The following is a 12,650-nucleotide window of genomic DNA, read 5'->3' as shown; positions in this document are numbered from 1 at the left end:
CCGCTCTCTCGCCAAGTGAGATAACTGGCCAAGCTCGTCTCTTTTCTATTTTTTTTTTTTTTCCATTAATTCTTCGAAGTACCCTAGTAGTTTGCCTACGCTGCATTTTCTCTATTCTGCTTTTGCAATAGTGACTTTTTCCCCCCTTCCTTCCTTTGTGGGATGAAACACATTTGAGATGTTAACTTCTTTCTCTGAAAATAAGCACCCCTTCCCCTTTCTGCCCGTTTTTGCACCCCAGCACCCAGCTAGTCAACCCTCTTCGCCCCTCCAGCTCACGATTGGTTTCGCGCCGCTCAGCTTCTCCTCAACGTTCAAATCTCGACCCAGTCAACTCTGTGACGTTAGGTTGCTTTGCATAAGATTCCCCAGCATCCCAAGCGAATGCGCTACAGTTTCCAAAATCTGAATATTCACACGAGATGATCCAACTACGGAAAACCTCCTACACCGAAGGGCTGTAGGTAGAAGTGCCCGAGTAGGAACGCATCACACGCGCTGATACGCTGACAGCTACCCACCCTCCCTTTAAAGGGAGTTATCATCCATGGGAGGGGCGGGACAGGGGTTATGTCTCAGCTTTGCGCAGTGGCAGTATCGTAGCCAATGAGGTTTATCCGAGGCGCGATTATTGCTAATTGAAAACTTTTCCCAATACCCCGCCGTGACGACTTGAAATATAGTCGGCACTGGCAATTTTTGACAGTCTCTACGGAGACTGAATATTACGCGTTTTCAAAAAGAGAGGATTTGAGAGTTTAGGCGTTTTTCAGTTTTTTGTTGCGATCAATTTCATGTGTATGTACATGGTTTTTCACTCCTTGGTTTTTTACAGCTTTGGGAGGAGAACTGTGGTGGTCGAAGTTCCGGGTTGTTGCCGGGAAGTGTGTGGGATTTTTTCTTTTCAAAGAGGGTATGGATATTGCTAATGCTGACTTTCTTTTGTGTGTGGCTGGCTGATGTGACCCACAGCTTTGGTGTTGTCAGCACCAGGCTCTACCGATTTAGCTAACCGGCCAGCCTCGTTGCTGGTAATAAAGTCAAGGGTTCTGATTCCCGTACCAGCCGGTAGCCAAAGGGGGAAAAAAAGGTACAGTCTGTTAGATTACAGTATGCATATCCAAGGCGTCCCGCCACGGGAGTTTGGTGTGATATCGTTGCTGTTCTTTGTCCAAATGCTCACAGCTAACAAATGGCCTTGTCCCCTTCCATTGCCACATAAGTGGACAGACTCATCCTATAGATAGTGATTTACAGAAGTGGAAGTGAACTCTGAAATCATCTCATCCAAATTCTTCCTTTATAAAGGGGCCGGGAAGGTAAACAAGCACAGGAGAAAACTTGCTCAGGTCACATTGTGGAGTCCCTGGCAGAGCTAGGGCTGGAACCACGTCCTCTTACCCCTAGTATTTTGCATGTTTTCACTAACAGCCTCCTTTAGTCTTGTCCTGTTAGGAAGTTCCAGGCTGACCACATACCCCTGGGCATGGTAGATCCAGCTGGACCTGCTTACACCACCACCCATCAGACACTCCTTTGGTGTGTAGCAAAAGGGTGTGGTCAGCAAGGTCAAAGGTGGTGGCAACAACATCTATAGGTTCAAAAGCTGCACTAGGAGTAACAGCCCTGTCTGTATATTAGACCCAATCCATGTTTCTGGGAGCCCACAATCTGGATACAGACCACAAACAAGTTAAACAGATAAACTACATAATTACAGATTATTTCAGTGCTATGAAGATAACAAACAGGGACATATGATGGAGCCATCCATGAGACCAGCTAAGTTCCAACAACATCATCAACTACTGAGCACTTACTGTGTGCCAGACTTCACACAAAGTGCTTAATATGCCTTATTTTATTTAATTCTCACAGAAACCATTCCTTTAAAAAAAACAACTTAGGGCCAGCCCATGGCTCAATCGGGAGAGTGTGGTGCTGATAACACCAAGGCCGCAGGTTTGGATCCCTATATAGGGATGGCTGGTTGGCTCACTTAGGAGAGCCTGGTGCTGACAACACCAAGTCAAGGGTTAAGATCCCCTTACTGGTCATCTTTTATTAAAAAAAAAAAAAACCCACAAAACTTTATTGAGGTGTAATTGACATACAATAAACTGATATATTTAAAGTATACAATTTGATAAATTTTGAAATGCGTATACCTTTGAAACCATTACCACTATCCAGATAGTGAAATCCATTACTGCTAAATGTTTCCTGGTGTTCCTTTGTAATTTCTCCCTCCCTCCTTTCCCTATGCCCCCAATCCAAAATTATCATTGCTCTGTGTTCTGTCACTATAGATTAGTTTGCGTTTTCTACAGTTTTATATAAATGGAATCATACCACATGTGACTTTTTGAGACTGACTTTTTCCACTAGATATGATGTCCTTGAAGTCCATTCAGGTTGTTGATGTAGCGATAGTTCGTTCTTTTTTATTGCCAAGTAATATTCCATTATATGGAAATACCAGAGTTTATTCAACTATTCACCCATTGAAGGACATTTGGGTTGTTTATACAATCTTGCTATTATGAATAAAGTTTCTAAGAATATTCCTGTACAAGTTTTTGTATGAGCCTAAGTTTTTAATTATCTAGCATAAAAGCCCAAATGTATGATTGCTGGGTTATATTATAAACGCATGTTCAGTTTTCTAAGAAAGTGCCAAATTATTTTCCAGAGTGGCTATAACATTTTGTATTCCATGTGCAATCATTTTAAGTCTATATCAGTCCCCCTGCCTTTTTCTTTCCTTCACGATATTGATTTTTTTGGAGAGTCCAAGTAAATCATCTTGTAGGATGTCCCACATTCTGGCTTCATCTGATTCTGTCCCTGTGATGTTATTTAGCATGTTCCTCTGTCCTCTGTATTACCTGTAAAGTGGAAGTTAGACCTCGTCGTTTGATTAGATTCATGTTAAATATTTTGGCAAGAGAACATCAGAGGTGGTGGTGTGAACTTTGTACTACATCTTCCACTATTAGTGATGCTGAGTTTGAACACCTGGTTAAGGCAGTAACTATTCTCTTTCTCTCTACTATAATATGCATGTTTCCCTGTGTAATTTGTGAATGAACAACCTTTGACATAGGAACCATTTGATACTAAAAGCCCTTTGCTTTCCACAACCACTCCCCTAAACTACTTTCTTGATCAGATATCAAGATATCATGGCTGAGTAAGATAAATTAATATCACTTCTTCTCTGGAACCTAGGGTAGGTTTCCTAGGGCCAGGCTGTGTTCAGGGCCTGGTGGTCCGAGGAAGTCAGGAAGAATCCCTTGAAAAGCCAATGTGTCAGAACTGAGCAAAAGTGATGGAAAGAGGGAGTTAGTGATAACTATTTAAGGAGGCATCCCAGATACCCCAAATTGATTATGGGAACTGCAGCTGAAGCCAGTGTGTGCTGTCCAAAAGCTGAAATTCCAAGGAGCTGTAAATATCCATGGCAGTGGTCTGAAAATGCACTCCAATCGTTTTTCAGTCTCAGCTGGTTGCTGAGATGGCCAGTCTGGGTGCCAAATCAAGCCTGGAGGAAATAGAAGATGTGTACGCCTTCCCATGGCAAATTTTATATTGATCAGGAAGCCAGATGATGCCCTGGTCATCCAAACATCAAAATTCTCTTTGTAAGATTGGAATTCAATAAAGCTAGGTTTTTCACCCCCCCCCCTTTTTTTAAATTAGAAAAGCAATGCAGTACAGGAACTCTTATACTCTGCTTGCGGAAATATATGTTTGCAAAACCACTTTGGGGAGGAATTTACCAAATGCCCTGGCAGTTGAAGGACCTGGGTGAGAACTAAGGTGAGATGAGTGAGGTACTCACCCTGGGCACAAAATTTAAGGGGGCACCAAAAACTCAGTAATCAAGATAGATAAAATTTCCATGCAAAATGAGGCAAATGAGGGCTAGATATGCAAGGACAGACTCAGGTCCTGTCTTTATATAAAATTTCGATATTTTGTTCATCATGGATATTTTTGCATTAATTTTGATTTTTAAAAATACTACATTAAAGGGCTGGCCCCGTGGCGCACTCGGGAGAGTGCCACGGGTTCGGATCCTATATAGGAATGGCCGGTGCGCTCACTGGCTGAGCGCGGTGTGGGCGACACCAAACCAAGGGTTGCAATCCCCTTACCGGTCACAAAAAGACAAAAAAAAAAAAAAAGAAAAAAAAAAATTACATTAAAGTATTATTTATGTTGGGCTGGCCAGTTAGCTTACTCCATAGAGCATGGTGCTGAAGACACCAAGGTTGAGGGTTCGGATCCCCACACTGGCCAGCCACCAAAATATATATATATATAATTTAGGTTAATCACTGAGTTTTTATGATGCCCCCTTGAAATTTGCATAGAAGTGACTACCTTGCCTGCCTCACCCTAATCTCAGTCCTGTTAATGAACCAGCAATCAGAGAAACTCACACAAATGTGCCAATGTGACACCTACCCGAATGCTGTAACAAAGATTATCCAAAACTTGGAAATAACATAAAAATAGTAGTGCGTGCCCTTTCAAAATCAAACTATAACAGTGTTTTTTTTTAAAAAAACTTTGGCATGCATAAAAAACACTTGGAGAATTTGTTAAGACACAGATTGCTGGTCCCTATTCCCAGAGATTGAGTTTCAGGAGGTCTGGGGTGGAGCCTAAGATTCTGCATTTCTAACAAGCTCCTTGGTCGTGCTGTTGCTGCTGCTGCGATCCAGGGTCCACAACTTGAACAGCCAGGGAGGATCTATAGCAATGGCTAATAAGGGCCATTGATACTCTAGGGGAAAATTTGACTTACCATTTATATTGATTAGGACCCAGACTCTGTAAAGTTGGAGTGGAAGTTATACTCTGTAAAGTTATACTGTAGAAGATTGAGAAGTAGGGAATGATTTTTTTGTCTGGGACAAATGCAAATTATTTCTGTCCGGGAGTCTAGAAAGCTTCAAAGGATATGATTTTATTGCCCTATAGGATATTAACCAGTTTTCGTCCTGTATCTACCTTTGCAAGCTTATCCCAGCATACTTTTACACTAATATATATATTTCTTATATCCTCTTTTGAACCAGGTTTGTCATCATGCCACTTCGCCCATTAATGAGCTCTCCGTATTTGTTTTTGACACATATGTACTGTACATTATTACTAGTCATGTTTTTAGCTTTAAAAATTATGTGTGTGTGTGTGTGTGTGTGTGTGTGTGTGTGTGTGTGTGTGTGTTTGTTTGGTGGCTAGCCAGTTTGGGGATCTGAATCCATGACCTCGGTGTTACCAGTACTATGTTCTTCCAAGTGAGATAACCAGCCAGCCCCCCAAATTGAACTTTGACAATGTTTACTGTAGCACTGTTTGTAATGGTATGAAAGTGGAAATAATCTGTTATTTGTTTAATTTCTACAGCAGCTAAAATGAATGAAAGTGCATTTGCATATATTAATATGGATAAATTATCAAAAAAGCAAGTGTACATTCATAAAAGATTTAAAAGTTTACATATAGATTTATTATATAAGTTTATATATACAAACTTTTAAAATACATATGGCTAGTAGATACATACACATGGAGTATAAGTTAAAAATACCAACTTCAGGGCCGGCCTGTGGCTCACTCGAGAGAGTGCAGTGCTGATAACACCAAGGCCCCAGGTTGAGATCCCGTATAGGGATGGCCGGTTTGCTCACTGGCTGAGCGTGGTGCTGACAACAGCAAGCCAAGGGTTGAGATCCCCTTACTGGTCATCTTTAAAAAAAAAAAAAAAAAAAATACCAACTTCAGAATAGCTATTACCTCTGGACAGAGAAAGAGAAAGAGAAAGAAAAGGTGGGAGGAAGTCAGGCTTTAACTGTATCTGTAACATTTAATTCATTTAAAAAAGAGAAAGAGAATTCTAAAGCAAATATAGTAAGTTGACATCTGTTTAATTTCAGTGACATCTGTTTTATTATGGGAGGCTTCAAAAAGTTCATGAAAAGATTTTTTTTTTTTTTTTTTTGTCATCTGGCCTGTATGGGGATCTGAACCCTTGACTGTGGTGTTATCAGTACCATGCTCCAACCAATCTTATTATCTTTTAATTCCATTTTCCCATGAACTTTTTGAAGTACTCTTGTATTTTCTGCACCTTTCTGAAATAATTGATAGTTTTTAAAAAACTGTAAAAAGAAAAGTAATAGAAGCTAGTTGTAGACAATTCAAAACTTAGGGAAGTATATAAAATAAATACTCAAATTCCCTTTTTAACACCTCATCCTCAAACCCATCCCATATCCCAGAGGGGACCATAGTTAGCAGTGAAGGGGCTCACAGATACTTGCCTATGCACATAGAAACCTGTGTACAGACAGTATGTGGTTATGTTGATACAAAATATGGTGCCAAATTATACATAGTGTTCTGCAACATGTGTTTTCCCTTGCTATAAGCATGAGACAGCTTAATTTATCAGCACATAGAAATTACCTCATTCTTTTTAATGGTTACAAAGTAATCAATAGGATGAGTGTACCATGAAAGTCAGTTTTATGAGTTTTGACGAAAGCACAGAATCTTGTATCCACTACCCTAATACCATACAGAACAGTTCCATCACCCCAAAATTTCCCCTGTGGGGCCTAGACAACCTCTTCCCCTTCCCCAACCCCTGACAACAACTGGCACATGTGATGTGTGTGTGTGTGTGTGTGTGTGATTTTCCTAAATTTTTAATAGTAAGTTAGTAAAATAATCACTCATTTGTAAGCAGACTAGCTGGTTATCTCAGTGGTTAGAGCATGGTGATAATAACACCAAGGTCTGGGGTTCTATCCCTGTACTGGCCAGCAAAAAAAAAAAAAAAGAAAAAAGAAAAAGAAAAACAGAGGCAAAATTCACAAAACATAATATTAACCATTTTAAAGTAGATCCATGTGACTTTTACATGTTATTGTTTTCTGTTTCACAACCTAATTTTTTTCTAGTTACAAAATTACTCTCTGTTTGTATATAAAATTCAAATATTATATGTGCAAAGAAGTAACAGTCAAAGATCCCCACTGTAATCCTACCTTCTCCCATAGGAGATGGTCACAGGTAGATGAGACTATTCCTCCAAAATGTTCTGTTCACATGTCAACATAATTATTAATAAAAATTGGATTATACTCTATATATAGTTCTATTACTTCCTCCTTCTTTGTGTTAAGCAACATCTCATGGACATATTTTCCATGTCAGCTCCTAGCTCCCTTCCTTCCCGTATGGATGTATCCTACCAAGGTTAATCAATCCCGGTTGATGGACATTTGAGTTGTTTCCAGTTTTATTCAATTTTAAGTAATGCTACAACCAACCTCCCTTGAGGCTACTGGTGGGGTATTTCTAGGGGAAATTTCTACAGGTGGAATTGCCTGCTCAAAGGCCATGCACATTTTGCATTTTAAGGGCACCCCCAAATTGCTGCACCCCTAAGTCTGTTTCAATGTATTTGCCTGAAAAGCCACGTAGGAGAACATCTGGAGAATGTTTGATGTGTACATTTGAAAGTGTTCTGCAGCTTTCAAGCGTCTCTCATGACTAGGGGGAAGAAGAGGGAGCAGGGTGAACTTGGACCCATGTTCCTGAGGCCCTGGCTGTGCAACGCAGCTCCAACTCGTTGGTCCTCCGGCTTTTTTCCAGGCAGAGAGCAGGGAGAAGGTGCTGGGTTGGGCGAGGTGATCCTTGTCTTGGAGGGAGGAGGAATCTGGGCCCATCCCAAACTGACCCTCTCCCTCTCCCCATGTCTGGAAATATCCTTAGAAACATTAGCCCCCAGTGGAGCCAATCCCCCCAACTCCCCCCTCTGTCTCTGAGCCTGCCTGGACCCACTGGCTCCAGGGGATGAAAAAGGCAGACTCTGAGGGCAATCTCAGCAGGGAAAGGGCTCATCCGCCCCCAAACAATGTGCTCAGTGTTCAAGTCACTGCAGGATGTTTGCAAGAATCACCAGCTTCTAGGTTAAAAATACCCCATGCCCAAGGGGCCCTCAGTGTCTGCCTCAGAACAGAGCTGGCTCGCAGCTCTCTAGTCTCTCCATCGCTGGGGAAATTAATTGATTTTTTTTTTCCTGTGAAACTTTGAAGCCAGACTTCTGGGTTCAAATCCTCATTCCACTATTCACTAGCTGTGTAACTCTAGGCCATTCACTTAGCCTCGGTGTCCCTGGCTGTAAAAGGAGAGTCACAAGCATATCTATCTTATAGACCACTCAGTGGGTCTCCCCCTGGCTGCTCATGAGAATTTCTCGGGGAGCTTTAAAAAATCCTGATACCCAGGCTGCATTCCAGACTAATTAAATCAGAACTACTGGGGATTGGGTCTGCGCAAAAAATATATTTTAAAGCTTCCCAGGTGATACCGGTGTTCCTCCAAGGATGAGACCCACTGCCAGAGAGATTTTTATGGGTATTAAGTGAGATAACATAGGAAAAGTGCTTCCATCAGTGCCTGGCACAGAGTTAATTAAGTGCTTGGGTGGGGGATTGTGGAACCAACTATCCAAGCCGGCTGGGTCGTGGTCAGGGAAGGCTTCCAGGAGGAGGGGGTGGCTGAGCTTTGAACCGAAGGAGGAGAGGCATTAACCAGGACAAAGAGGGCAGGATGCATTTTAATAGTGTAACAGTGCCTGCAGGGGTCTGGAGCCAGGAGAATGTAACTTCCTGGGGGAACTGAGTCATCGCCTGTGACCAGAGCAGGGAAGGGAGGAAGTAGGGAGAGTTGGGGAGGAGGCACATTGCACTGGGTGCTCTCATAAGGTCAGAGGTCATGAAAAATCACTGGGCTATATTCTGGTGTCATGAAGATTTTAAGCAGGACAGTGACCTAGACTGTGCCTTCCCCCCAAATTCACAGGCAGACAGGGCCTTCCCAGGGATTTGTGTCCAAGCCTGCTGGGGATCCTGGACTTGCCAAGGGGCTGCAGCACCACCCCACGCTCCCCTTCTAGATAGTTCCGGGTTCAAATCCCATCTCTTCCACTTCATAACTGTGTGGCCGTGGAAAGGTGACTTTGTTTATGAGCCTCAGTTTCCTGGCCTATAAGATAGACATAAAATCCCCAGTGGATTTTTGCAAAGATTAAATGAGATAATAATGTAAAAGACTTAACATGGTTCTTTCCACATGTTAAACAATAAATCTTCCCAACAATAATAATTATTATTATATATGATAATTTAAAAAAATATATTTATTTTATTCATTTATCTTTTTTGACAGCTGGCAAGTACATAGATCAAACCCTGGACCTTGGTGTTATCAGCACCACACTCTAACCAGCTGAGCTAACCAGCCAGCCCCCTATTTTAATTTTTAAAGGACTTTTTTTTTAAATTTTGTAAAGTTTTTTGAGAGCCACATGTGAGAATCAACCTGGGAAACACCATCAGACAGAGTCAGAGAGGTGCTCCAAAATCTATTACAAATAACAACCTTTTTATAGACAGAAAATGCTGAAGAAAGCAGAAACAAAGAACAAGAAACAGGGCTGGCCAGTTAGCTCAGTTGATTAGAGCACAGCCTTGTAACACCAAGGTCAAGGATTCGGTTTCCCCATACCAACCAGCCACCAAAAAAAGAAGAAAAAGCAGACTGGTCACTTCGAAGTTACTGTCCTTGTAAGGTGGGGACAGGGAGACAGAACAATAGGAAAGTAACTGATTAGTTAACAGAAGGTTACTTCAGGCTGTGTTTTTTGTGTAAGTAGTAAAGCAGAGGGAACATCATTGTTATATCTATTGAAGATTTAAACTGGCCCGCCTGGGAAATAGGCTGTTATCTCTTTTTCCTGATTTCTGGAAAGGTCAGACCACAGTCTAAGTGACACTTAGCAGGGGTGATTCCATTTTGATTTTTAGATATTTTGGAGCCTAGTGCAGGAGCTTAGTCCAAAACAATAGCCTCTGATAATTTTTTTCTAACAATTCCCCCTTTTGGTCAGTCTCTCACCTAAGTTAGAGCGTGACCAAAATTTAGGGCATTAGCTCTCTTCTCAGCTACCATCATTCTGAGTTCCTGGTCCAGCATGCCTTTCATAAGTTAAGGTGTCCTCACTGTCATTCATTTCTTTGAGTTTTTCTTGTTCCAGCCTGTTTGGCCATTTGCCATTGGACGGTTGGCTGTATAAAAACATTTAAAACTTTTGAGAGAATACAGTGCACCAGGGAGGCTACTTTATTTTTTGGTGGCTGGCCAGTAAGGGGATCCTAACCCTTGACCTTGGTATTATAACACTGCATTCTAACCAACTGTGCTAACTGGCCAGATCTTGGAATTTATTTCTTTTTAAATTGATATGTATTGATCATACATATTTATGAGGTACAGAGTTATATTTAAATACATATACAAAGCAAAGCAAAACAAATCAATAAAATAAATATATGTGTACAATGTGTGATGATCAAGTCAGTGTAATTAGCATATTCATCATCATAAAACATCATTTGTGATAAGAATATTTAAAGTCCTCTCTTCTAGCCATTTGAGAAAATACAATAAATTATTATTAGTCATAGATGCCTAGCACTACTGTATACCACCAGAACTTATTTTACCTATCTAGGTATATAATAATAATAATTATTATAATTATTATTAATTAGTGGCTGGATAAATCCCTAAACCTTTCCTTTTCTCTCCTAGCCCTAAAGTCCCACCTGGGTTCTTCAATGATAATTATAGCTACAATTTCTCAGCACTTTTAGTGTATTTTTGTTGTTGAATCCACATAACAACCATGGAAGGTATATGTTTTATTTTCCAGATTTTATAATTCAGGCAACTGAGGCTCAGAGTGGTTAAGTCATTAGCCCCAAGCTACACAGCTACTAAGTTTCAGACCTGCAGAACCTCACACCCATTTTACTGATGAGAAAACTGAGGCTCAGAAAGGTGAGGTATCATGCTCAAAGCTGTACAGTTGGCAGGTGGCAGAGCTGAGATTTGAACCCTTGCCTGCCTTGGGATTCCTGTACGCTAGAGGTTTCCCCCCATAGGGCTGAAGTCCCTGCTAAGACCCACCCTCTGAGCCACATGGCTCCTCTTTGAAATAAGCCAGGGGAGGTTGGAAACTTTCAGTCTTGCTGCTCCTATCTGGGGCTCTCAGTATACCTTTCTGCATATCAGCCTCTCCTTCTGGAATGCTTTTCCTACAGCCTCCCATTCTTCAAAAATCAGGTCAGGATTAGCTGTTCCAGGAAATATTTTCCAAGTCTCATTGAATCACTCTTGAGCAGTTGATTCCCCCTGGGTTAATGTTTATAGTGTCATTTTTTAAAATGTAGTTTTATTTTATCTTTAAAAAATTAGTTCATTTTGAGAATAAGTAAAATCACATATGTGGTTCAAAATTCAAAAGATTCAAAAGGATATTTAGTGAAATCTCCTTCCTACTCCTGATGCCGGCCACCCCATTCCCCCACCCCTATCCCGTGCCAGGTGACATTGGTGTTAATGTATTCTTCCAGAGGTGTTCCAGCATATATAATCATCTCATAAATGAGTATATTGTTTCCCATTTTTTTCACAAATGATACACACGTTACATACACTGTTCACTTTTCTTTTTTTTAGATATTGAAGATTGTTTCATATCGGTATGTAATGAGCTTCCTGGATCTTTTCTGTGGCTACATAGTTTTCCAGTGTGAAATGATAAGTAATTTATTTAACTAATCCCCTATTGATGGGCATTTAGATAGTGTCCAACCTTTGCTCATAAAAACAGCACTGCAGATAAGACCCCTGTACTGTCAATCCTGGGAAGCTCTGGGAATGGCCAGAGAGAGAGGAGAGAAGCTTGGGCTGGGGGCCAGGACACTGGGGTTCTCATCCTGATCCTACAAGCAACTCCACAGCCCGGTCAATTCATCTGTTTGTACCTACATCTCCCCAGCCTTTCATTGTTTCAAACAATATTTACTGAACAGCCACCATTCTAGACACTGGGGAACAAGCAGCAAATAATGTAGACACAGTCACTGTTCTTGCAGCCCTGACATTTTAATGGGGACGGGAGAGACAAATGATGAACAGGTAAACAAATAAATATAGAACATAACACTAGAAGGTGAAAGTAGGGGCTGGCCAGTTAGCCCAGTTGGTTAGAGCACAGCCTTATAACACCAAGGTCACAGGTTCAGATCCCTGTAAACAAAATAAACCAGGATAAGGAGATAGGGTCTGATTGGCAATGTGGAGACTTAAGACAAAATGCCCAGGACCCACAGAGGTGACACATGAGCAGCCATGCCAAGATCTTCAAAGAACATTCCAGAAAGAGGGGCTTTGAAGGCCCCAAAGTCAGAACTAATCTGCTGTGTTTGAGGAGCATAAGAGAAGCCAGCGTGGCTGAAGCATAATGAACCAAGGAGACTGGAAGAAGACAAGACTTAAGGTGCAGACTTGGAGACCCTTGTGAAGAGTGGATTTGATTCCAAGTGCAACAGGAAACCGTTGGAGCAGTTAAGCAAGAGAATGAGACTTCATCATCATCAGCTGGCTGGTACAGGGATCCGAACCCTTGACCTTGGTATTATAACACTATGCTCTAACCAACTGATAGCTAACCAGCCAACCAATTTATATTTTTTAAACATTATTTTGCAACCCAG

General features: G+C 41.2%; 1 non-coding gene across 1 annotated transcript; it reads left to right on the top strand.

Annotated features, from left to right (window-relative positions):
- Positions 1–577: 577 nt before the first annotated feature.
- Positions 578–718, top strand: LOC134371267 (U4 spliceosomal RNA). The gene has a single exon (XR_010022713.1). It is a non-coding gene; the product is annotated as a U4 spliceosomal RNA (small nuclear RNA).
- The last annotated feature ends 11,932 nt before the right edge of the window (positions 719–12,650 follow it).

The sequence above is a fragment of the Cynocephalus volans genome, chromosome 2 (assembly GCF_027409185.1).
Source record: "Cynocephalus volans isolate mCynVol1 chromosome 2, mCynVol1.pri, whole genome shotgun sequence".
Lineage (NCBI taxonomy): Eukaryota > Metazoa > Chordata > Mammalia > Dermoptera > Cynocephalidae > Cynocephalus > Cynocephalus volans.
The sequence above is the reverse complement of the archived record's forward strand: the minus strand, read 5'-3'. Positions and strand labels throughout refer to the sequence as shown.